Below are 21,961 nucleotides of genomic sequence, written 5' to 3'. Positions count from 1 at the left end.
AAATGATGAGATTTAGTATAAATTAGTATACTATTGTGTCTTCAGTAGCCATCTTCAATTAACCAATGTTTCAAAATTCACTAAAACTTCAGCAGCCTGTTTCTCTTGAAAACATTCTTTTAGGAAGTCCATTGCCCTCTCTGCTAGGGCCTTCAAAGTAAAGACATTGTCACCTCCAAAGAGAGTTCTCAAACCTTCTTTGTTCAGTTGATGTAAAATTGGATTAAAATTTAAAGACATCCAATTATGTAGTTGTTAGGGATTACGAGAATGGGCAGTCTCTCTGAGGGTCAATTGCTTTTTATCTTTTCTGTTGTTTCCTTTTAACCAAAACCCCTGAATGTAATTGCCAGAATAATTTCGTCGGAGCAGAGGGTAAATAGGACTAGACGAAACAGTTCATGACGTTTGCGAAAAAGGTCTTTGCGGAAACAGAAACATATGTAAAGATACAAAAAATTCATGTAATGCGCTATATAGTTTTTCTTAACGTTACAAAGAGAAGGAAATTGTCGTATCTTGTAACCCCAATGGTATTTCTAAGAATAATAAAATACAACAATGAATATATGAGTTTAAATTCGGTATTTATTTTGAAGCTCCATTTGAAGGGTTTCTAACTATTCTACTAACTCATTTTTGTAATACTTAGCGCAGCACTTTTTATAAGCAAATGGTTTTTATTCCTAAAACTATCTTGAAATCTTGGCTAATTTTCATGTAATTTCGGTACAAGTTCATGCATTCTTAGAGAAAAGAATTTTAGTCTTGACAAAATTTTGGTTTTTCAAAGAAACATGTTTTTTATGAAAATCTACACTCTTAATTTGTCATTCTCACTTTAAGCCTTAGATCAACAAAATAGTCTGGTTGACAAAAGAAGCAATCTCAGCTCCATTTTGTGCAATACTGATGATATTTGGTACATTCTTAGCTCCTGTTCGTCTAATTTTGACCCAAAAAGAATGCAATAAAACCAAACTATAATCATAATTGTTGATAAACAAAATTACCTGTGACTACAGCAGCACCAATAAAGCATCCTGTTCTTGATTTCGTGATTTATTGGGATTGTTCGTAGTTAGATTTTTTTTTTTTTTTTTTTTTTTTTTTTTTTTTTTTTTTTTTTTTTTTTTTTGATTTCGTAGATGAGCAATGTTCACCTTCAAAGGATAATATTTATATTTGGCTGATCAGAGTGAAAATTTAAGGTACAAAACTTAAATTAAAAACAAAAGCTTAGTAAAGTAGTTCTTCTATCTGGATGATGAAACAGCAAAATATACACCGACTACTGAAGAATAATTTTAAAAATTTAAGAAATTAAGAACAATTTAGAAATTTGCATCTCCCTGCAGTGGCACGGACATAGTACTAGCAAAACCTGCTTGGGAATAAATTAATATTGATGTATATTTTGTAGTATAAGTACGAAGTAAAATCAAGAAAAATCGCATATTATCTATACATCTTGTTTTTTTATTAATAGGCGTGACTATAGAGTGGCCTGGGCTTAATTCTTTTCACCTATGTATTAAAACGATCCTCCAGGCTTTGCAGACTTTGCTACTATAGTTTTTAACCTGCTAGTTATTTTCTTATTAAGAAAGGATCATGAATAAAACCAACCGTAATGTTTCGAATGAAATGTTTTGTGCAGTAGGCTACTTAAAATGTCATATTTATGCAAGAATTTTTATATTTTATCTTTAAATGTAGTTTTTCAAATTTTCAAGTGGTTCAAAAGTTTCAAAGTGGTTCAAAGTCCTGGCTTTATGCTTTTCAAACAGTTCGTGGTAACGAACTGTAGTAAGGAGCGACCCGGCTCAATAGTAACCAAAACTCTAAAAGATGGAATTTTGATACCAATAGCTACATCAAAAGAATCGCATTTTAATGCTGGTTTTAAATATATAAGTTTCATCAAGTTTAGTCTTACCCATCAAAAGTTACGAGCCTGAGAAAATTTGCGTTATTTTAGAAAATAGGGGGAAACGCCCCCTAAAAGTCATAGAATCTTAACAAAAATCACACCATCAGATTCAGCGTATCAGATAACCCTACTGTAGAAGTTTCGAGCTCCTATCTACAAAAATGTGGAATTTTGCATTTTTTGCCAGAAGGCAGATCACGGATGCGTGTTTATTTGTTTTTTTGTTTTTTTGTTTTTTTTTTGTTTTTTTTTTCCCAGGGGTGATCGTATCGACCCAGTTGTCCTAGAATGTTGCAAGAGGGCTCATTCTAACGGAAATGAAAAGTTCTAGTGCCCTTTTTAAGTGACCAAAAAAATTGGAGGGCACCTAGGCCCCCTCCCACGCTAATTATTTTCCCAAAGTCAACGGATCAAAATTCTGAGATAGCCATTTTATTCAGCGTAGTCGAAAAACCTTATAACTATGTCTTTGGGGACGACTTACTCCCCCACAGTCCCCGTGGGAGGGGCAATAAGTTACAAACTTTGACCTGTGCTTACATATAGTAATGGTTATTGGGAAGTATACAGGCGTTTTCAGGAGGATTTTTTTGGTTTGGGGGAGGGGTTGAGAAGAGGGGGATATGCTGGGGGAACTTTCCTTCGAGAATTTGTAATGGGAGAAGAAAATTTCCATGAAGGGAGAGCAGGATTTACTAGCATTATTAAAAAAAAAAACAATTAAAAAATAAAAGTGAAAAAGCTTTTTCAGCTGGAAGTAAGGAACAGCAATAAAACTGAAAACAAACAGAAATTATTACCCATATGAGGGGCTCACCTCCTTCTAATACCTCGCTCTTTACGCTAAAGTATTTTCGGTAATTTCAACTACTTATTCTACGGCTTTTGTGATTCAGGGGGTCATTCTTAATGAATTGGGATAAAATTTAAGCTTTAGTGTAAAGAGCGAGGTACTGACGATGGGGCGAATCCCCTCATGTATGTAATAAAAACATGAGAATACAAAAGTTCTTTACGTAAGCTAATTTATAAGTTACGTAAATCTTTTACCAATAAAAAGATTCGTAAAAAATTAAAAGTTCTAGTTGCCTTTTTAATTAACCAAAAAATCGGGGGGCAACTAGGCTTCGTCCCCCGCTCTTTTTTTCTCAAAATCATTCGATCAAAATTATGAGAAAGCTATTGAGCCAAAAAAAAAATATGCAAATTTCGTTTTGATCATTCCTCTGCGGAGAGCCAAAATCAAAACATGCATTGATTCAAAAACGTTCAGAAATTAAATAAAAAAAACAAGTTTTTTCAACTGAAAGTAAGGAGTGACATCAAAACTTAAAACGCACAGAAATTACTTCGTATATGAAAGAGGCTGCTTCCTCATCAACGCCCCGCTCTTTACGCTAAAGTTTTTTACTGTTTTAGAAAGAAGAATTGAGAGAAAGAGTCAAACTTTAGCGTAAAGAGCGGGGCGTTGATGAGGAAGCAGCCTCTTTCATATACGAAGTAATTTCTGTGCGTTTTAAGTTTTGATGTCACTCCTTTCTTTCAGTTGAAAAAACTTGTTTTTTTTATTTAATATTTATAAAAAAAGAACTTAGTTCATTTTTTTGGCTTAAGAATTCATATAAAATTTCCAATCAGGTTTGGCCCAGATTTGACAACCCAGCTATTCGACCTATCTAGCAATGGTTTTAAAAAGGCAGGATTTGTCTCTTCAGAAATAAGGAATAATTGGATAAGACAGTAATGTCTTTTTTTTCTTTGACTTAGCTTTACCGTCTGTATATGACATTCCAACCCAATTAAAAGAGTTCAATTCGATGAAACGTAGCCATTTTACTATTCAAGAAAATACATATTCACGGTGAATAATAAAGGAAGCCAAGTTAATGGGCTAGAGTTCAATTTCCCCCTAGATGTTGTTCATATTGCATTTGACATTTGAATTCACAAATGATTCTAAGGAAAATATCATTTTCTCAACGAAATGATTACAGAGAATAATTTCTTATGCTATCAGCCACGGCACAACTCAAAAAGCAAACCCAGCCACAACTGAAAATAAAGGTTTAATAATAGCTATAGAATTTTATAGAAGTTTTAATATGAGTGTTTAGACACAATGGAGTTCCAAAAAAGTAGGCTTAGTATTACTTCTACGTCTATTAATAATTGCATAACTTTAATTATAGAAGTTTAATTATGCTCCGGAAGTTCAAAAGTAATATGATTCTTGTTGGAGTCATCAAAAGGAAAATAATCATCTAGATATTTTTTATGTAAAACTAAAATAACCAAAAATCAAGTAAAACCCTAAATCAAGAAATAAAAACAACGAATATCCATATATACAATCGTTGCTAATACAGAAGCTAAATAGAGTTATTTCAATGAAAACACTAAAGTGGCTGGATAAGATTTAATAAAAAGAATATGAAAATAATTATTATGCGGCGATATAATCCTCTTGCTTGCTACCCCCTCCCCTCATATAGGAAATAGCTTCAGTTGGTTTTTCAGTTTTAATTTTTTTAATTGTCAGGGCATCCCCCCACTGTGAGAATTTTACTGCAGAATTTCTCTCCTCCCCAGGAAAAGTCTCTGGAGAATTACCCCTCCCCCAGAAAAACCTTAGTTAGGTTTTATAAAATGGCAGAAAATGTCACTTACTAGTTGCACAATCTATTTGGTCATTGCTGCTCTGCTATGTTGAATCTGGTAGTGTGATTTTCATTAGGATCACTTGAAATTTAGAAGATTGTTTCCTCTTTTTTGAAAATCAGGCTAATTTTCGAAGGCTCGTAACTTTGGATGAGCATCATTAAACTTAATAAATTAAATAAATTTGGAATTAGTATAAGAAGTAACTTCTTTTGATGAAATAGTTGTTATCAAAGTTTTGGTTACTTTGAAATTTTGCTTTTAGAATTTTGGTTACTATTGGTTCAACTAGCTTCTTACTTACAATTTTGAATAATTTCGTCTTTTTTTACAACTTTGTAAAAGTTTTCATTTCGTGCCCAATTTCTCAAGACTAAGCAAGGCGGAATTGTTAGTACAATATTTGTAGTTAATTATGGTGGCCGTAAGTAATGAATATAACATATTCTTGTTGGCGTAGTAAGAGTAAGTCACCGGTATGAAGGCAGCTGACGAGAATACCCAAATGAGAAGGGATTTAATTATAGGCTAGTACCAATAGGCTAAAACCGCGAGGAAAGCCTTTGAATTGGGATTTTTCCTGATAGTCAATGCCACACTTTTGTACAACTTGTGCTACTTCAAACTATCCCGCAAAGCACCTGGAGGTAAAGCCCTTTAGAACTCCGATATCCTAGCTCCTTGCTAAAGTTTAACAGTTCAAAATATGGACGAAACCTTTTAATCGACAGTAAAGAGATATAAAATTTGTAACTGGATATTTCGAACAAATATACAGTGATCATCATCAGCAGATGAACAGCAGTTTTCCTGCTGATGATGAACACTGTATATTTGTACGAAATATCCAGTTAAAAATTTTATATTTGTTCACTGTCGATTAAAAGGTTTCATCCCTATTTTGAACTGTTATACTTTCGTCATGGAAAGGCAGTGTGATCTTCGAAGTTATCTAAGCTCCTTGCTATCTTTTCTCCCGAGGAATACATAAACTAAAACTAAAGTTCAATTCTATTTTGACATCAATATATATAAAAGGAATCAGCTTAGAACAGCTGGTTCTAAATATATAAGAAACATCAAGTTTAGTGTTATCTATCAAAAGTTGCGAGCCTGAGAAAATGTTCTTGATTTTTGAATTAGGGAGTAAACATCCCCTAAAAGTAAAGGAATCTTACTAAAAATCACAACGTCAGATTCAGCATACCAGAGAACCCTACAGAAGAGGTTTCAAGCCCCATTGTTGAAAATCAAGGGATAAAAGACAAAACCAAATAAGTTTTAGTACTGAGGGCTCGCAAGACCATAATTGACAATTCAAAAATGAGAAGCATAATAACTTCGTGCCCCCCCCCCATACAAATAAGAATGCCAAAAGACAACGTACAATATAATAAACAACAGGTGATCAAACCCATGAAGATAATCTAAATTGGCATATATTATCATAAGTGCTGATAAGAACAAAATGTCCATTTTTCTTCTAAGAAAACTGTAAAGGACCCACAAAATATTATAGATTTATTAATAAAATCCTATTTGACGCAATTCACTGCTAATAAAAAATACAAAACAATAAGTAAAACAGTTCAAAATAGGGATGATACCTTTTTATTGACAGTGAATAGATATAAAATTGTTTAACTGGATATTTCGAACACACATACAGTGTTCATCATCAGCAGTAAAACTCATAGATTGAATTTTATTGAAGGTGGCAAAATCCTTTTCTTCTTACATTGATGAAGAAAATCTTGTTGATTTATAACATTTGCGTGTCTCTTATGGGTGTTAATATATTTAGACACCTCCTTGGTCACATTATCCCCATATACTCGACGTAGATAACTTCGAAGACCACACTGCCTTTCCATGACGAAAGTAAAACAGTTCAAAATAGGGATGATACCTTTTTATTGACAGTGAATAAATACAAAATTATTTAACTGGATATTTCGAACCCATATAAAGTGTTCATCATCAGCAGTAAAACTCTGATGAACACTGTATATGTGTTCGAAATATCCAGTTAAATAATTTTATATCTATTCACTGTCAATAAAAAGGTATCATCCCTATTTTGAACATTTTTACTTTCGTCATGGAAAGGCAGTGTGGTCTTCGAAGTTATCTAAAACAATAAGGCAGAGTTACAAGACTTTATAACTTTAAGTGGTGACTGAAAGCCCTGTATCAATGGCCGAGCCGTAGAAACGGAAATACAGCATGACAAGGTGTTACACGCATCAAGAAAATTCAGGGCTTTCAAGTTGAGAATTTACCTGACACATCCTTCATCATTACTTTCATTTATTATGCCTTTAGTTATAAGCCGTGTGTTAACGTTGGTTAAAATTACCAAAAAACATTGGCTCATTTAAAATTAGTTCATCATAGAAACTACTAATACTTGTCAGTCGTTAAAACTTCCTTTTATTTCTTTGATTTGTGCATTCCTAATAAGACCCTGATAAAAAAAATTTATAGGCTATTGCCATTTCAGTTTGTAGTATGACTGTGGTCTATATTTCAATTTTTGTTGCATGATCAAACAGTTCGTGGTAACGAACTGTAGTAAGGAGCGACCCGGCTCAATAGTAAACGAAACTCTAAAAAACGAAATTTTGATGCTAAAAGATACGTCAAAAGAATCGAATTTTCATGCTGATTTTAAATATATAAGTTTTATCAAATTTAGTCTTTGTCATCAAAAGTTACGAGCCTGAGAATATTTGCCTTATTTTGGAAAATAGGGCGAAACACTCCCTAAAAGTCAAAGAATCTTAACGAAAATCACACCATTACATTCAGCGTATCAGAGAACCCCATAGCAAAAATTTCAAGCTCTTATCTACAAAAAAGTGGAATTTCGTAATTTTTGCCAGAAGACAGATCACGGGTGCGTGTTTTTTTTTTTTTTTTTTTTTTTTTTTTTTTTCGGGATTCATCGTATCAACCAAGTGGTTCTAGAGTGTTGTAAGAGCGCTAATTTTAACGGAAATGAAAAGTTCTAGTGCCCTTTTTAAGTGACAAAAAAATTGGAGGTCACCTATGCCCCCTCCCACGCTCATTTTTTCCCAAAACCAACGGATCAAAATTTTGAGATAGCCATTTTGTTCCGCAAAGTCGAAAACCATATTAACTATGTCTTTGGGGATAACTTACTCCCCCACAGTTCCTGGGGGAGGGGCTGCAAGTTACATACTTTGATCAGTGTTTACATACAGTAATGGTTATTGAGAAATGTACAGACGTTTTCAGGGGGATTTTTTTTGGTTTGGGTGTGGGGTTGAGGGGAGGGGGCTATGTGGGAGGATCTTTCCTTTGAGGAATATGTCATAGGAGAAGAGAAATTCAATGAAAAGGGCGCGGAATTTTCTAGCATTACTGTCAAAAAAATGAAAAAATAAACATGAAAACGTTTTTTTCAATCAAACAGTTCGTGGTAACGAACTGTAGTAAGGAGCGATCCGGCTCAATGGTAACCAAAACTCTAAAAAATTGAATTTTGATATCAATAGCTACATCAAAAGAATTGCATTTTAATTCTGATTTTAAATATATAAGTTTCATCAAGTTTAGTCTTAGCCATCAAAAGTTACGAACCTGAGAAAATTTGCCTTATTTAGGAAAATAGGGGGAAACATCCCCTAAAAGTCATAGAATCTTAACGAAAATGACACCATCAGATTCAGCGTATCAGAGAACCCTACTGTAGAGGTTTCAAGCTCCTATCTACAAAAATGTGGAATTTTACATTTTTTGCCAGAGGACAAATCACGGGTGCGTGTTTATTTGTTTGTTTTTTTTTTTTTTTTCCAGGGGTCATCGTGTCGACCAAGTGGTCCTAAAATGTCGCAAGAGGGCTCATTCTAACAGAAATGAAAAGTTCTAGTGCCCTTTTTAAGTGACCAAAAAAATTGGAGGGCATCTAGACCCCCTCCCACGCTCATTTTTTTCCCAAAGTCAACGGATCAAAATTTTGAGATAGCCATTTTGTTCAGCATAGTCGAAAATCGTAAAAAATATGTATTTGGGGATAACTTACTCCCCCACAGTCCCTGGGGGAGGGGCTGCAAGTTACAAACTTCAACCAGTGTTTACATATAATAATGGTTATTGGGAAGTGTACAGGCGTTTTCAGGGGGATTTTTTTGGGGTTTTGGAGGTAGGGTTGAGGGAGGGGGCTATGTGGGAGGATCTTTCCTTGGAGAAATATGCCATGGGGGAAAAAAATTCAATGAAAAGGGCGCAGGACGAATCTAGTCACGTTAGAAAAAAAACGTCAAATTCAGAGCTTAATATACAATGCTGGGTGTTCGGAGCCTCTCTATTATGGAGTATAATTTGAAAATAACACAACTATACGAGCGATAAAACATATATACCACAACCATAACTCAACTAACGAAAGAACTGCTAAGAGATAACACAACTATAAAGCGAAAACAGGTGAAAACTAACGGGAAAATAAACGAACTAAGAGGTGGAAGGGGCACAGAGAAAAAATATAATCCTTTTTCAATTTTGAGCCTAACTTCCGCAAAGGAGTAATAATGTCAGAAGCCCCGAAATACCGAATTATTTTCTTTTCAAACAGTTCGTGGTAAAGAACTGTAGTAAGGGGCGACCCAGCTCAGTAGTAAACGGAACTCTAAAAAACGGATATAAGTTTCAATTAATTTAGTCTTTGTCATCAAAAGTTACGAGCCTGAGAAAATTTGCCCTATTTTGGAAAAAAAAGGGGGAAACATCCCCTAAAAGTCATAGAATCTTATCGAAAATCACACTATCGCATTCGGCATATCAGAGAACTCTATAGCAAAAATTTCAAGCTCTTGTCTAAAAAAATGTGGAATTTCATATTTTTTGCCAGAAGACAAATCACGGGTGCGTGTTTAATTGTTTGTTTGTTGTTTTTTTTTTCTTTTCCCCAGGGGTCATCGTATCGACCAGGTGGTCTTAGAGTGTCGCAAGAGGGCTCATTCTTACGGAAATGAAAAGTTCTAGTGCCCTTTTTAAGTGATAAAAAAATTGGAGGGCAAATAGGCCCCCTCCCACGCTAATTTTTTTCCAAAAGTAAACAGATTAAAATTTTAAGATATTCATTTTGTTCCGCATAGTCGAAAACCATGATTACTATGTCTTTGGGAATGACTTACTCCCCCACAATCCCTGGGGGAGGGGCCGCAAGTTACAAACTTTGACCAGTGTTTACATACAGTAATGGTTATTGGGAAGTGTACAGACGTTTTCATGGGGATTTTTTGGCTTGGGGGTGGGGTTGATGGGAGAGGGCTTTGTGGGAGGATCTTTCCTTCGAGGAATATGTCATGAGGGAAGAAAAATTCAATGAAAAGGGCGCAGGATTTTCTAGCATTACTATAAAAAAACAATGAAAAAATAAACATGAAAACGTATTTTCAAATGAAAGTAAGGAATAGCATTGAAATTTAAAACGAACAGAGATTATTACGCATATGAGGGGTTCTAAAAATACTTTAGCATAAAGAGCGAGGTATTTAGGAGGAGATAAATACCTCGCTCTTTATGCTAAAATATTTTTAGTAATTTCAACTATTTATTCTACGGCCTTTTTGATTCAGGGGTCATTCTTAAAGAATTGGGACAAAACTTACGATTTAGTGTAAAGAGCGAGGTATTAACGAGGGTACAAACCCCCTTGTACACACAATAAAAATATAAGAATATAAAAGTTTGTTACGTAAGTTAATTCTTAAGTTACGTATATTTTTTACTAATAAAAACGTTCGTTAAAAATTAAAAGTTCTAGTTGCCTTTTAAAGTAATCGAAAAATTGGAGGGCAATTAGGCCTCCTTCCCCACCCTTTATTTCTCAAAAGCATCTGATCAAAACTAAGAGATAGTCATTTATCCAAAAAAAGAATTAATATACAAATTTCATTTTAATAATTTATATGCGGAGAGCCAAAATCAAACATGCATTAATTCAAAAAGTTCAGATATTAAATAAAAAAAACTAGTTTTTTAACTGGAAGTAAGGAGCGACATTAAAACTTAGAACGAACAGAAACTACTCCGTATATGAAATGGGTTGTCCTCTCCGCAATCCCTCGCTCTTTACGCTAAAGTTTGACTCTTTGCCATTGCTCTACTTTTTAAAACAATTAAAAACTCTAGCGTAAAGAGCGAGGCGTTGAGGAGGGGACAACCAATTTCATATACGGAGTAATTTCTGTTCGTTTTAAGTTTTAATGTCGCTCCTTACTTTCAGTTAAAAAAAACTTTTTTTTTATTTAATAATAATCAAGATCGGAGGCAACCCTACAGCGTTGCCTAAAGTAAAGAGCCACAAGGCTTCAATCTATTATTATAGTTTTTCCCAGAGGAACTTTATATGGAAGAGGTGGTCGTAAACCTTGGAGGCGGCTCATTTGATTGGAAATATTCAAAAAGCCATAAGACGTTAAAGTAAAACTTTAAGGAAATGTTGAGAGGAATGCCGAAAACAATCAAAGCACACTATGTGCTTGCTGGTTGTCAAAAGAGAAAATAAGCAATATATATGGAATGGCTGAAGGAATTAAACTGAAACTTTCAAGGTACGTTGAAGAGATGTTGAGCAGTGACTAGAGGGAGACCCCCCATATGCGCCTTATTCAGGTGCCCCCCTCCTCAACACCGATTGAAATTTTGTGATTATCATTTTGTTCAAACTACCCAAAAGGATCAATAGATGTGCCCCAGGGATACCATGCTCCTCACAGCCTTTGGGCAAGGATTGTAAATTTGTTAGAAATTTTATTAGGGAAAGGGAAAAATTTTGATTTTGGATGTATTCGAAAAGGCCAAGGGTATTAAGGTGAAAACTCAGACAATATTGAGGGTTGTCTTAAACTAAATTGATAGGCACTATGTGCATCCAGTTTATCAAAAAGGCGGATCTGCAATATCTTAAGAATGGCTGAGTGTATTAATTCAAAATTTTAGGACATTTTGAGAGGGATGTTTTAGAGCTGTTGGAAAAATGCCAGTTCTCTTTTCCCCTCCCATGACCGCTTTAGCTGCCCTCTCTCCAAAAACTTTCGAGAAAAGTTTTGAAATAGCCTTCTTGTTCAAAATAGCCTGAAGGTAAAATAACTATTCTTATGTGGATAATATGACCCGTTACAGCCCTGGAGAGGCATGCCGTGCACAATCAAAACATATTATGTGTATGCTGTTTGTCGAGAGGGTGTTTCAGCAATATCTAGAGAATAGCCGAGGGTATTACGAGATATGTTGAGGGGTATGTTGAAAAGTTAGTGGAGGGCTACAAGCCCCTCTGCCCTTTCAGCTGTCCCCTCCCTTCAAAACTGATAAAAATTTTGAAAAAGCGATTTTTTTCAAAATAGTCGAAAGTATTAGTAGTTATATCTCCAAGGAAACAATGACCCCTACAGTCCCCAGGGCAAGGATTGTAAATTAAACAACTTACTCTGTTTCAAACAGTTCGTGGTAACGAACTGTAGTAAGGAGCGACCCGGCTCAATAGTAACCAAAACTCTAAAAAATAGAATTTTGATACCAATACATACATCAAAAGAATCGCATTTTAATGCTGATTTTAAATATATAAGTTTCATTAAGTTTAGTTTTACCCATCAAAAGTTTAGAGCCTGAGAAAATTTGCGTTAGTTTAGAAAATAGGGGGAAACGCCCCCTAGAAGTCATAGAATCTTGACGAAAATCACACCATCAGATTCAGCGTATCAGAGAACCCTACTGTAGAAGTTTCAAGCTCCTATCTACAAAAATGTTGAATTCTGTATTTTTTGCCAGAAGGCAGATCACGGATGCGTGTTTATTTGTTTTTTTTTGTTTTTTTTTTTCCCCAGGGGTGATCGTATCGACCCAGTTGTCCTAGAATGCTGCAAGAGGGCTCATTCTAACGGAAATGAAAAGTTCTAGTGCCCTTTTTAGTGACCAAAAAAATTGGAGGGCACCTAGGCCCCCTCCCACGCTAATTATTTTACCAAAGTCAACAGATCAAAATTCTGAGATAACCATTTTATTCAACGTAGTCGAAAAACCTTATAACTATGTCTTTGGGGACGACTTACTCCCCCACAGTCCCCGTGGGAGGGGCAACAAGTTACAAACTTTGACCAGTGCTTACATATAGTAATGGTTATTGGGAAGTGTACCGGCGTTTTCAGGAGGATTTTTTTGGTTGGGGGAGGGGTTGAGAAGAGGGGGATATGCTGGGAGAACTTTCCATCGATAGTTTGTCATAGGGGAAGAAAATCTCCATGAAGGGAGCGCAGGATTTACTAGCATTATTTAAAAAAAAATGAAAAAATAAATATGAAAAAGTTCTTTCAGCTGGAAGTAAGGAGCAGCATTAAAAACTTAAAACAAACAGAAATTTTTCCCCGTTTGAGGGGCTCACCTCCTCCTAATACCTCGCTCTTTACGCTAAAGTATTTTTAGTAATTTCAACTATTTATTCTACGGCTTTTATAATTCTGGGGTCATTCTTAATGAATTGGGACAAAATTTAAGCTTTAGTGTAAAGAGCGAGGATCTGACAAGGGGGAACCCCCTCATATATGTAATAAAAATATGAGAATACAAAAGTTCTTTACGTAAGCTAATTTATAAGTTACGTAAATCTTTTACTAATAAAAATATTCGTAAAAAATTAAAAATTCTAGTTGCCTTTTTAATTAACCAAAAAATCGGAGGGCAACTAGGCTTCCTCTCCCGCTCTTTTTTTCTCAAAATCATTCGATCAAAATTATGAGAAAGCCATTTAGCCAAAAAAAAATGCAAATTTTATTTTAATTATCCTCTGCGGAGAGCCAAAATCAAAACATGCATTGATTCAAAAACGTCCAGAAATTAAATAAAAAAAACAAGTTTTTTTAACTGAAAGTAAGGAGCGACATTAAAACTTAAAACGACCAGAAATTACTTCGTATATGAAAGAGGCTGCTTCCTCATCAACGCCCCGCTCTTTACGCTAAAGTTTTTTACTGTTTTAAAAAGAAGAATTGAGAGAAAGAGTCAAACTTTAGCGTAAAGAGCGAGGCGTTGATGAGGAAGCAGCCTCTTTCATATACGAAGTAATTTCTGGTCGTTTTAAGTTTTAATGTCACTCCTTACTTTCAGTTAAAAAAACTTGTTTTTTTTTATTTAATTAAATATAGGTTTTATCGTTAGAAAAAAGGCCAAATGTTTGATTTTGGGTGTGTTTTAAAAGGTCAAGTATATTAAGGCGACACTCTGGGGAATGTTGGAAAACACGTTAAGTAAAATCAAAACATCCTATATGCGTTCAGTTTATCAACGCCCGTATCTGCAATATCTTGAAAACGGCTGAAGGTATTCCGTTTAAACCTCCAGGACATGTTTATGGGTATGTCAAAAAATGGTCGGAGGGCAACCGGTCCTCTTCCCATGCCTTCTTTAGCTGCAATCAAAATCAAACGTAATTAGCAATCAAAGACAACCTGATCAAAGACACTCCCCATAGATACCAGATCGAAATTCTGGAATAATCATATTTTACAAAATAGACGAAAAGTCAAAATAACTATGCCTCCAGGGATAAAAAAAACCTGCAGCCCCCGGGGCAAATCTCGTACGCTATATAAGTTTCCATTGTTTGTATATAAGGTTGGTTATTAGGAAAATAGGGCATGTTTGGTCCCGAGTCTTCAAAAAGGCTAAGGATATTAACGTAAGAGTTATAGAAAATAGCGAGGGGGATGCTAAGCAAAATCAGAACACAATATATGCAGGAGGGCTGTCTAAAGGGTAAAATAGCAATATCCAAGGAATGGCTAAGGGTATTAAGCAGGAGCTTTAAAAAATGTTATGTTTTAAAAATTAAAACATTAAAAAAAATGTTTGTTATAACAAATATTTTTAAAAAGAATGTTTGTTAAAAATGTTTAACAAAAAAATGATAAAAAGAAAACGAAGGACACCTAGCCCCCGTTATCTCGCCCTTTTAGATGTCACCCTTTACTCTGGCGGACATCTTAAAAAGCCTTTTTATTCAGAAGTGTCACAAAATCTAATAACTATGCAAATGGAGATTCCTTGCCCTATCAGTCTATGGGGAAAGGATTGAAATTCGTACAATTTGTCTGTTTTTAACATGCAGGGCTTATCATTGGGATTGGGTGAAATATTTGATCCTGGGCGTGTTGGTAAAGAAAAATTGGTATTGAGATAAAACTTAAAAGAATGCTTGGGGAATTTGGAATATTAGGGATTTCTATCACTGCTGAGGGGGATACAAAAGGGGAAGGAGGATTCCTGTTGTCCCTAATCAATCTTTAACATCCCTATCAACATGTGAAGAAAGTTTCAAATTAGTACCAGCACCCGGGGAATTAAGGAGCTGTTAAGGGGAGGCCATGGAAAAAAATGCTTATGGTCTGGAAGATACAGCCAGGCGGAATAACAGTAAATATTTTGCTGGTATGTTAATAAACTAAAGGAGAAGTGGGCAGAAGATTTTGAGAACATACGAAACTGCAATAGAATTACAGGAAAAGACATAGATACAAACCGAAAAGGTTTGCATCACATTGAATGCGAAGGAAGGTTTATTTTGTGAGGAAAAATTAGTGACAGCGCTAAGAAGGCTAAAAGACGTTAAGGCCCCATGTGCTGATTGTATGGTAAATGAGTTTTTTTTTTTTTTTTTTTTTTTAATGTGGTGATTATGAAGTTTAGGTAGATAACCGAAGATTATTAGTATGATTTTTGAAATAGGTGAAGTACCTAGGAATTTTAAGAAAACCTTAACTAAACCCCCCTATAAGAAAGGTGATAAATCAGGCTGACGATTTAAGCATCCTAGATGAAAGTTTTACGTAAATAAATGGATTTTAAAGGTTCGGAGAGTTCAGAATGCAAGAGTAGGCTCTAAAATTAATGCTAAGAAGACTAAGTCTTTAAGACCAGGAGAAACTGAAGGTGATGTCAGGTAACAAGAAGATTGATCGAGTCGACAGTTTCACTTACCTAGGTAGTATCAAACAGTTCGTGGTAACGAACTGTAGTAAGGAGCTACTCAGCTCAATAGAAACCGAAACTCTGAAAAACGGAACTTTAATACCAATAGTTACATAAACAAAACAGTATTTGAATGATAATTTTTAATATATAATTTTCATCAAGTTTAGTCTTACCTGTCAAAAGTTACGAGCCTGAGAAAATGTGCCTTATTTTAGAAAATAGGGGGAAAACCCCCTAAAAGTCATAAAACCTTAACGGAAATCACATCATCAGATTCAGCGTGTCAGAAAACCCTACTATAAAAGTTTCAAGTTCCTATCTACAAAAAATTGGAATTTTGTATTTTTTACCAGAAGCCAGGTCACGAATGTGTGTTTACTTGTTTTTTTTTTGTTTTTTTTTAGGGGTATTTTCTTTATTAATAATGAAAACGCTCGTAAAAAAATAGAAACTTCTATGTGCCTTTTTAAGTAATCAAAAATTACTCCTTTCTCCCCCTTCATCCACCACCTCCTTCCCACCCCTTTTTTGTCAATATCATCCGATCAAAACTATGAGAAAGCCATTTAGCCAAAGAAAATTAATTTGTAAATTTCGTTTGAATTATTCATACACGGTGAGCCAAAATCAAAACATCCATTAATTCAAAAACGTTCAGAAATTAAATCAAAAAGAAAGAAGTTTCTTCAACTGAAAGTAAGGAGCGACACTAAAACTTAAAACGAACTGAAATTATTCCGTATATCAAAGAAGTTTTCCCCTCCTCGACACCTTGCTCTTTACGCTAAAGTTTTTTTTATTCTTTTAAAAAGCACAGTTGTGATAAAGAGTCAAACTTTAGCGTAAAGGGCAAAGCGTCGAGGAGGGTACAACCCCTTTCATATACGGAATAATTTCTGCTTGTTTTAAGTTTTAGTGTCCCTTCTTACTTTCTGTTGAAAAACTTCTCTTTTTTTTATTTAATTATTAGTGAAGACACTGCGTGCAAGGAAGATGTTAAAAGTAGAATAGCCAAGACCCAGGATGCTTTCTCACAGTTGAAAAAAGTTTGAAAAAATTGGAAGTCTGTGAACCAAGATTAGAGCCTTGAAAGCTACAGTGATGACAGTGGTCAAGTATGGTTCTGAAACGTGGGCTAAAAGACGTAGGGGAGAGGGGGGCGAAACCGTACGTTTTTGAGTTTTTGACCCCTAGAAGATGTTCTTCTAAAGATACAAGCATTGTTTTTATAAGAACAGAAAGCTCAAATATTCATCTTTTTTAGGATTTTTTTTCAATGACTTCCATCAAGTCGTTTCTCCGTGAGACCCAAAAACATATGACGTCTTAAAGTGTCCGAAGTCGCCCCTACCGTGGGGTGACTTCGGACATATGAGGGGCATTTTCGGACATCTATTAGTTAACGATTCAAACAGTGCGTTCAGATAATATAAAAGTAGCAGAATTAACTGGAATATCAAAAGAACTCTAAGGGTATTTCACATTATTATTTTATGGCATAGCGAGACAAGTCACACCCAAATACAAGACCTTTGACTGCCTGATCGCCCTGTCCCCCTTGCAGCAAAAAGAGTAGGCAACTTCATAATTATATCATCAAAATCAGTTTCAGCACAATCGGGCCATTCTGGGAAGATGAACTTTTAAATTGATTTGCGGAGGTAGTTTATTTTAGCCAATCTGCCACTCACTTCTTCAATCTCACAAACATAGTGTTGCAATCTTTGATGTTTGAAATTTGATGTTTTGATGTTCAAAAATTTGATGTTTATCAGAGTTTTTTTCGCCCTAAACCTCACAAGCACAAATTTCCAGGAGAAAATTCTTCGTCAGTCTGAAGTTCACTGACACTTCCAATGTCTCCCTGATGGCATGTTTGAATGGTGCATGAACCAAAACATCAAGGGGCTGAATGCGATGAGAGCAATGGAGAGGAAAGGTCAGAAGATGAATGCCATTATCTTTGCACAAGGAAACTACTTCAATTGAAATATGTCTTTCATGATTGTCGAACAAGAGCAAAACAGGATTCTCTTTGCTAGGTTTAAGTTCATTCTGGAAGTGCTACAATGAACAAACGAAATTTTCCGAGCTCATCCATCCACTGCGATGGGCTAAGCCAATGCATCCTGGTGGTCCATCTTGATACGTTCTCTCAGCAGCCTTGACTCTTGGAAAAACAAACACTGATGGAATAGTCTGACCAGTTGCAGACACAAAGCACAGCATTGTGGTATTTCCCCCTCTTTCTGCCGACACGGTCTGTGCCACTTGTTTTGCCCCCTTTTTAGCAATCACCTTCGGAGCCTGAAAAACTGTGGGTACTCCTGTTTCGTCGCAATTCCAAATCCTACCAGGACGAAATTGTAACTTGCTATACAGTCTCTGAAGATTACGAAAGAAGGCACCAATTACAGTGGCATTAAAGCCGGCAGCACAAGCCTGGCTTGTATTTTCCGGTTTTCTAATGGACAAAGTGGCATTACGCTTCATAAATACTTTAAACCAGTCAAATCCTGCTCCTTCATTCAGCTCCCAACTTGGTGGGAATTTGAGCTTCAGAGTTGTTGCCCATTGTTAGGCTAACTTTCTCGTTGCATTTGGATTTAGTCCGTGTTTCAATATTGAGCAGTTTTCGAGGTATATAGCAAGATCTCTCTCTTGTTTGGGAGTAAAAACGAACTAGGAACTCTCCCGAACACTGTCATTATCATTGTTTGCACTTGGGCTACCCTTCTCAAGATCTTGCATTCTACTCTTGTAGCGTTTCACGGCATCCACAAGGGTAGACTTCTTCAAAAAAAATTCTTCCGCGGCTGTTCGGAAAGATGAATTCTCATTTAAGACTTGTTGAGAAAACATACTTCAAAAATAGTTCTTTGCCTGGGTGTCTGGGTTGATGAATAATAGATTTTAATATATAGTTTGTTGTGGGATTCTCACGCTGGGATGACCTCCTCTGTTAACTCGTATGTTGTATGTTTTTTATGACGAGATTTTGTGGTTTTTCTATGCATTTATACTGTCCCAGCTTTACGAGCTCTGCTGTCTGTCGGGGCATAATATTGTTTTTGTCTTTTGAAAGTTGAATTTAATAAGTTCCTAGTCTATAATAAAATTGAAATATTTGGCAATTTCCTAGCCCTAGCTACTTCCAATTCCAGACTCGGAGATACTTCCATCAGCAAGGGATGAAACCGGACACCTCGAAATGTGTCCGGAGTTGCCCCCAAAAAACTGTCCGGAGTCACCCCTTATTGACGCCATTTTGAAAATTTACCTTTTTTTTGGAAACCGCCCGACATTTCTTGATGGAAATTATGAGGAAAATACCGGAAACATACCTCTTATGATCCTTCTAACTTACGAACCTGTAGCTAAAATAGCTTGGAAAATATTTGACGAGGACTTTAGATGTCAAAATTTCCAGAGAGTATATAAAAACTTCTTTACCTCTTAAATGTCTTTGGCATCAAATATTCAAAACTTCCGCCAAATGTGCGCTACATGAATGGCATCTAGCAGCGATTTTCCGAATGTATTAGTTAAATGACTTTGGACGAGAGGTCCAACGGACGGTTTCGCCCCCGTGTGGTTTCGCCCCCCTCTCCCCTATGAGGATGCACTAGATGTTTTCCTGAATTAAATAAAAAAACGAGTTTTCTTAACTGAAAGTAAGGAGCGACATTAAAACTTAAAACGAGCAGAAATTACTCCGTATATGAAAGGAGCTGGTCCCACCTCAATGTTCCGCTCTTTACGCTAAAGTTTGACTCTTTCTCTCAACTCAACTTTTTAAAACAGTAAAAAATTTTAGCATAAAGAGCAGGGCGTTGAGGAGGGAACAGGTCCTTTCATATACGGAGTAATTTATGTTCGTTTCAAGTTTTGATGTCGCTCCTTACTTTCAGTTAAGATAGCTTGTTTTTTTTTTCTTTAATTTTCAACTAAAAAACGAACGCTTTGCCTTGTAACCAGTTGTAAGAATTCTCAATCTCGGCTCAAGAAATTTCTTTCATAATTGGCAGGTTAAATTAACGAAATTGGATGCTTTAGTCTTGGAAAGTAGAAAAAGTTTTGTCACAAGTCCCTAATTTAAACAGAAGTTCTAGCGAGGCTAGTTTCTAGGAAAAGAAAAGGCTAACACCTGTTTGGTATGCAAGTGGATTCTATCTAGGAAAATCAGCTCGATTGCCGGCTATGAATAGAGGCATGATATGGAATACAAAAACGAGAAGAGACTTTTAAGACTACTTGTAGTATTGTATGATCAACTGGCTAAATCTGAAATATTACTTTATGCCCATTTTTGCTGGTTTTGCAGTGATAACTGCAACTTAGTAAAGGATGAACCACGGCCCGTAACAACAAATATTTTTGAACTACAAAGGCAGATCTCCCTCAATGCAGAAACAACTTATTCGTAATCCGCAAGATTTGTGCGCTAATTTTTCTCTGATTCCGTGAAAACCACAATAAAGTAATTAGAAACGCTCACGAAAAATCATTTCAGATGGAGGTGTTTCCAGAAACTCAAAAATTTAAATATTTGAAATCAGAACACACAACAATTTGCTAACCTCATCATATTTCATCGTTAAATGAGACTATGTTATTTTCAAAAATTGAATCAAAAATTGTTATTTCAAAATTTTCACTCTTTTTTTTCAAGGGTAAACATGAAGTTCCTTATGGGGTGAACCGTAGTTGTAAATGTTCTTGGCCCATGACGACAGGGGAATAATATTACCATATTCAAGATTATTTAATAAAATATTAATGTTGAAACTGCGTGGTGAGATGGCCTACCCCTCTCCAGATAAATGACTTGCGTGATGTGAATTTCTTACAGGCAACGAAATCTAAATAAGTAACTAATTTCTAGGGTTTTGAAAAGAGAAGCTTTTCTTTTCTTACTAAAGGTAGAATGCAAGGTAAACAATGCTTCTATTTAGTGTTCGAATAATCTTTGGTTCCATATCTGGGTTCCAGATTGACGGAAGGGAGTTCTTAATTTGTAGACATTTTGAGTTGAACAAACTTTGCTTTAAACCTAATATTTCCAGAACCTCAGTTTTGTTTACCATTCTAGGATTTAAGGTAATAAATAATAGCATTGTATATAAGATATGGGGAAAGGATTTAAGGTTTACTAAACAAAGTTATGGGCCATACACGACTTCAAAGAGCGAACTCTGCTCTTGCAATACTTAACAGAAAATTTAAAGTGGTAATAATCAGCGAGTTAACCCCAAATTATACATGAAATATAGAAAAACATTATATTGTTTAATAAAAGTAGGTCTCACATGAAATCAGATAGTGAAACATACTCCTCATATACAGAAGAAATCTTTACTGCTCGAAATGGATATGCAAGAGAAGAGAAATACAAGAGAAATGTAAAAGAAAATAGGACAATTATAATTCTGAAATTTAAAACACAAGAATTGAAGTAGTGACAGTCTGAAGATATGAACTGTACTTTTAAAGTACTAAACACATGAACTTTAGTCCCCAATTGAATATTATAAGAGAACAAAAAATAAAAGAAAGGTACAACAAAAAGGAAGAACTACTACTACTACTACTACTAACAATTCACTGCAGCACCAAGCTACCTGAGACCGACACAGCTACGCATGCAATCCATCCCAATTTAATCAAAGCCCCCTTCTTTACACCCTCTCAAAAAGTTCCTGTCTCCTTAAATGTTTCCTTACAAAATACTCCCACCCCCTTCGGGAACTACCTACTTTTCGTTTGGCCCACACATTTGGCCGACATGGACAATCTTTGGTTTTCTGTCATGCTTCATCCGCAGAATATGTCCTAGCCATCTCATCCTTTCTCTCATTTTAGTCAAAGATAAGGGATTTATCTCACTTTAGTCATAGATAAAGGGATTGAACTTCATTTTTCGTAGAGCTTACTATTTGAGATAAACATATTCCTGGCTATTTCAGAAAGAGAGAAACATACTCCTGAAGTACTATACATAAGATTTAAAGTACTAGTAGTCAGAAACTGACCTATATTTACAATAGTTTCAAAAGGAATCTACTCCTGAGAGGAGTATCTTGTAAAACTGTAGACAGAAGAACTATACTCCAGGAATACCAGCCGGAAGAACTTTACTTCTGAAACAACTAAACAGGAGAAATTATACAGGAAACAGAGAGGTTATACTTACAACATACAGAATAGAAGATTTAAAGTAGTGATAAATCAGAGAATGAACTCTACTCCTGTAATACTGAACAGAAGAATGTAAAGGGGGCAGTAACAAAAAAACAGGAAATATCTCGACTGTAATACCTAGGAAGATAATAAAGAAACAAATGGAACAAGATGCTTTTGAAAATACTAAAA

The 21,961-nt window shown here is 35.4% G+C and overlaps 1 protein-coding gene across 1 annotated transcript in view; it reads right to left on the bottom strand.

Annotated features, from left to right (window-relative positions):
* The window catches only part of LOC136029421 (two pore potassium channel protein sup-9-like), a 185,628-nt gene that overhangs the window by 153,524 nt on the left and 10,143 nt on the right, over positions 1 to 21,961 (bottom strand). The gene's annotated exons all lie outside the window — the stretch shown is intronic.

The sequence above is a fragment of the Artemia franciscana genome, chromosome 7, assembly GCF_032884065.1.
Source record: "Artemia franciscana chromosome 7, ASM3288406v1, whole genome shotgun sequence".
In the NCBI taxonomy this organism is placed as follows: domain Eukaryota; kingdom Metazoa; phylum Arthropoda; class Branchiopoda; order Anostraca; family Artemiidae; genus Artemia; species Artemia franciscana.
Note: the sequence above shows the minus strand (reverse complement) of the source record. Positions and strands in the feature narration are given on the sequence as shown.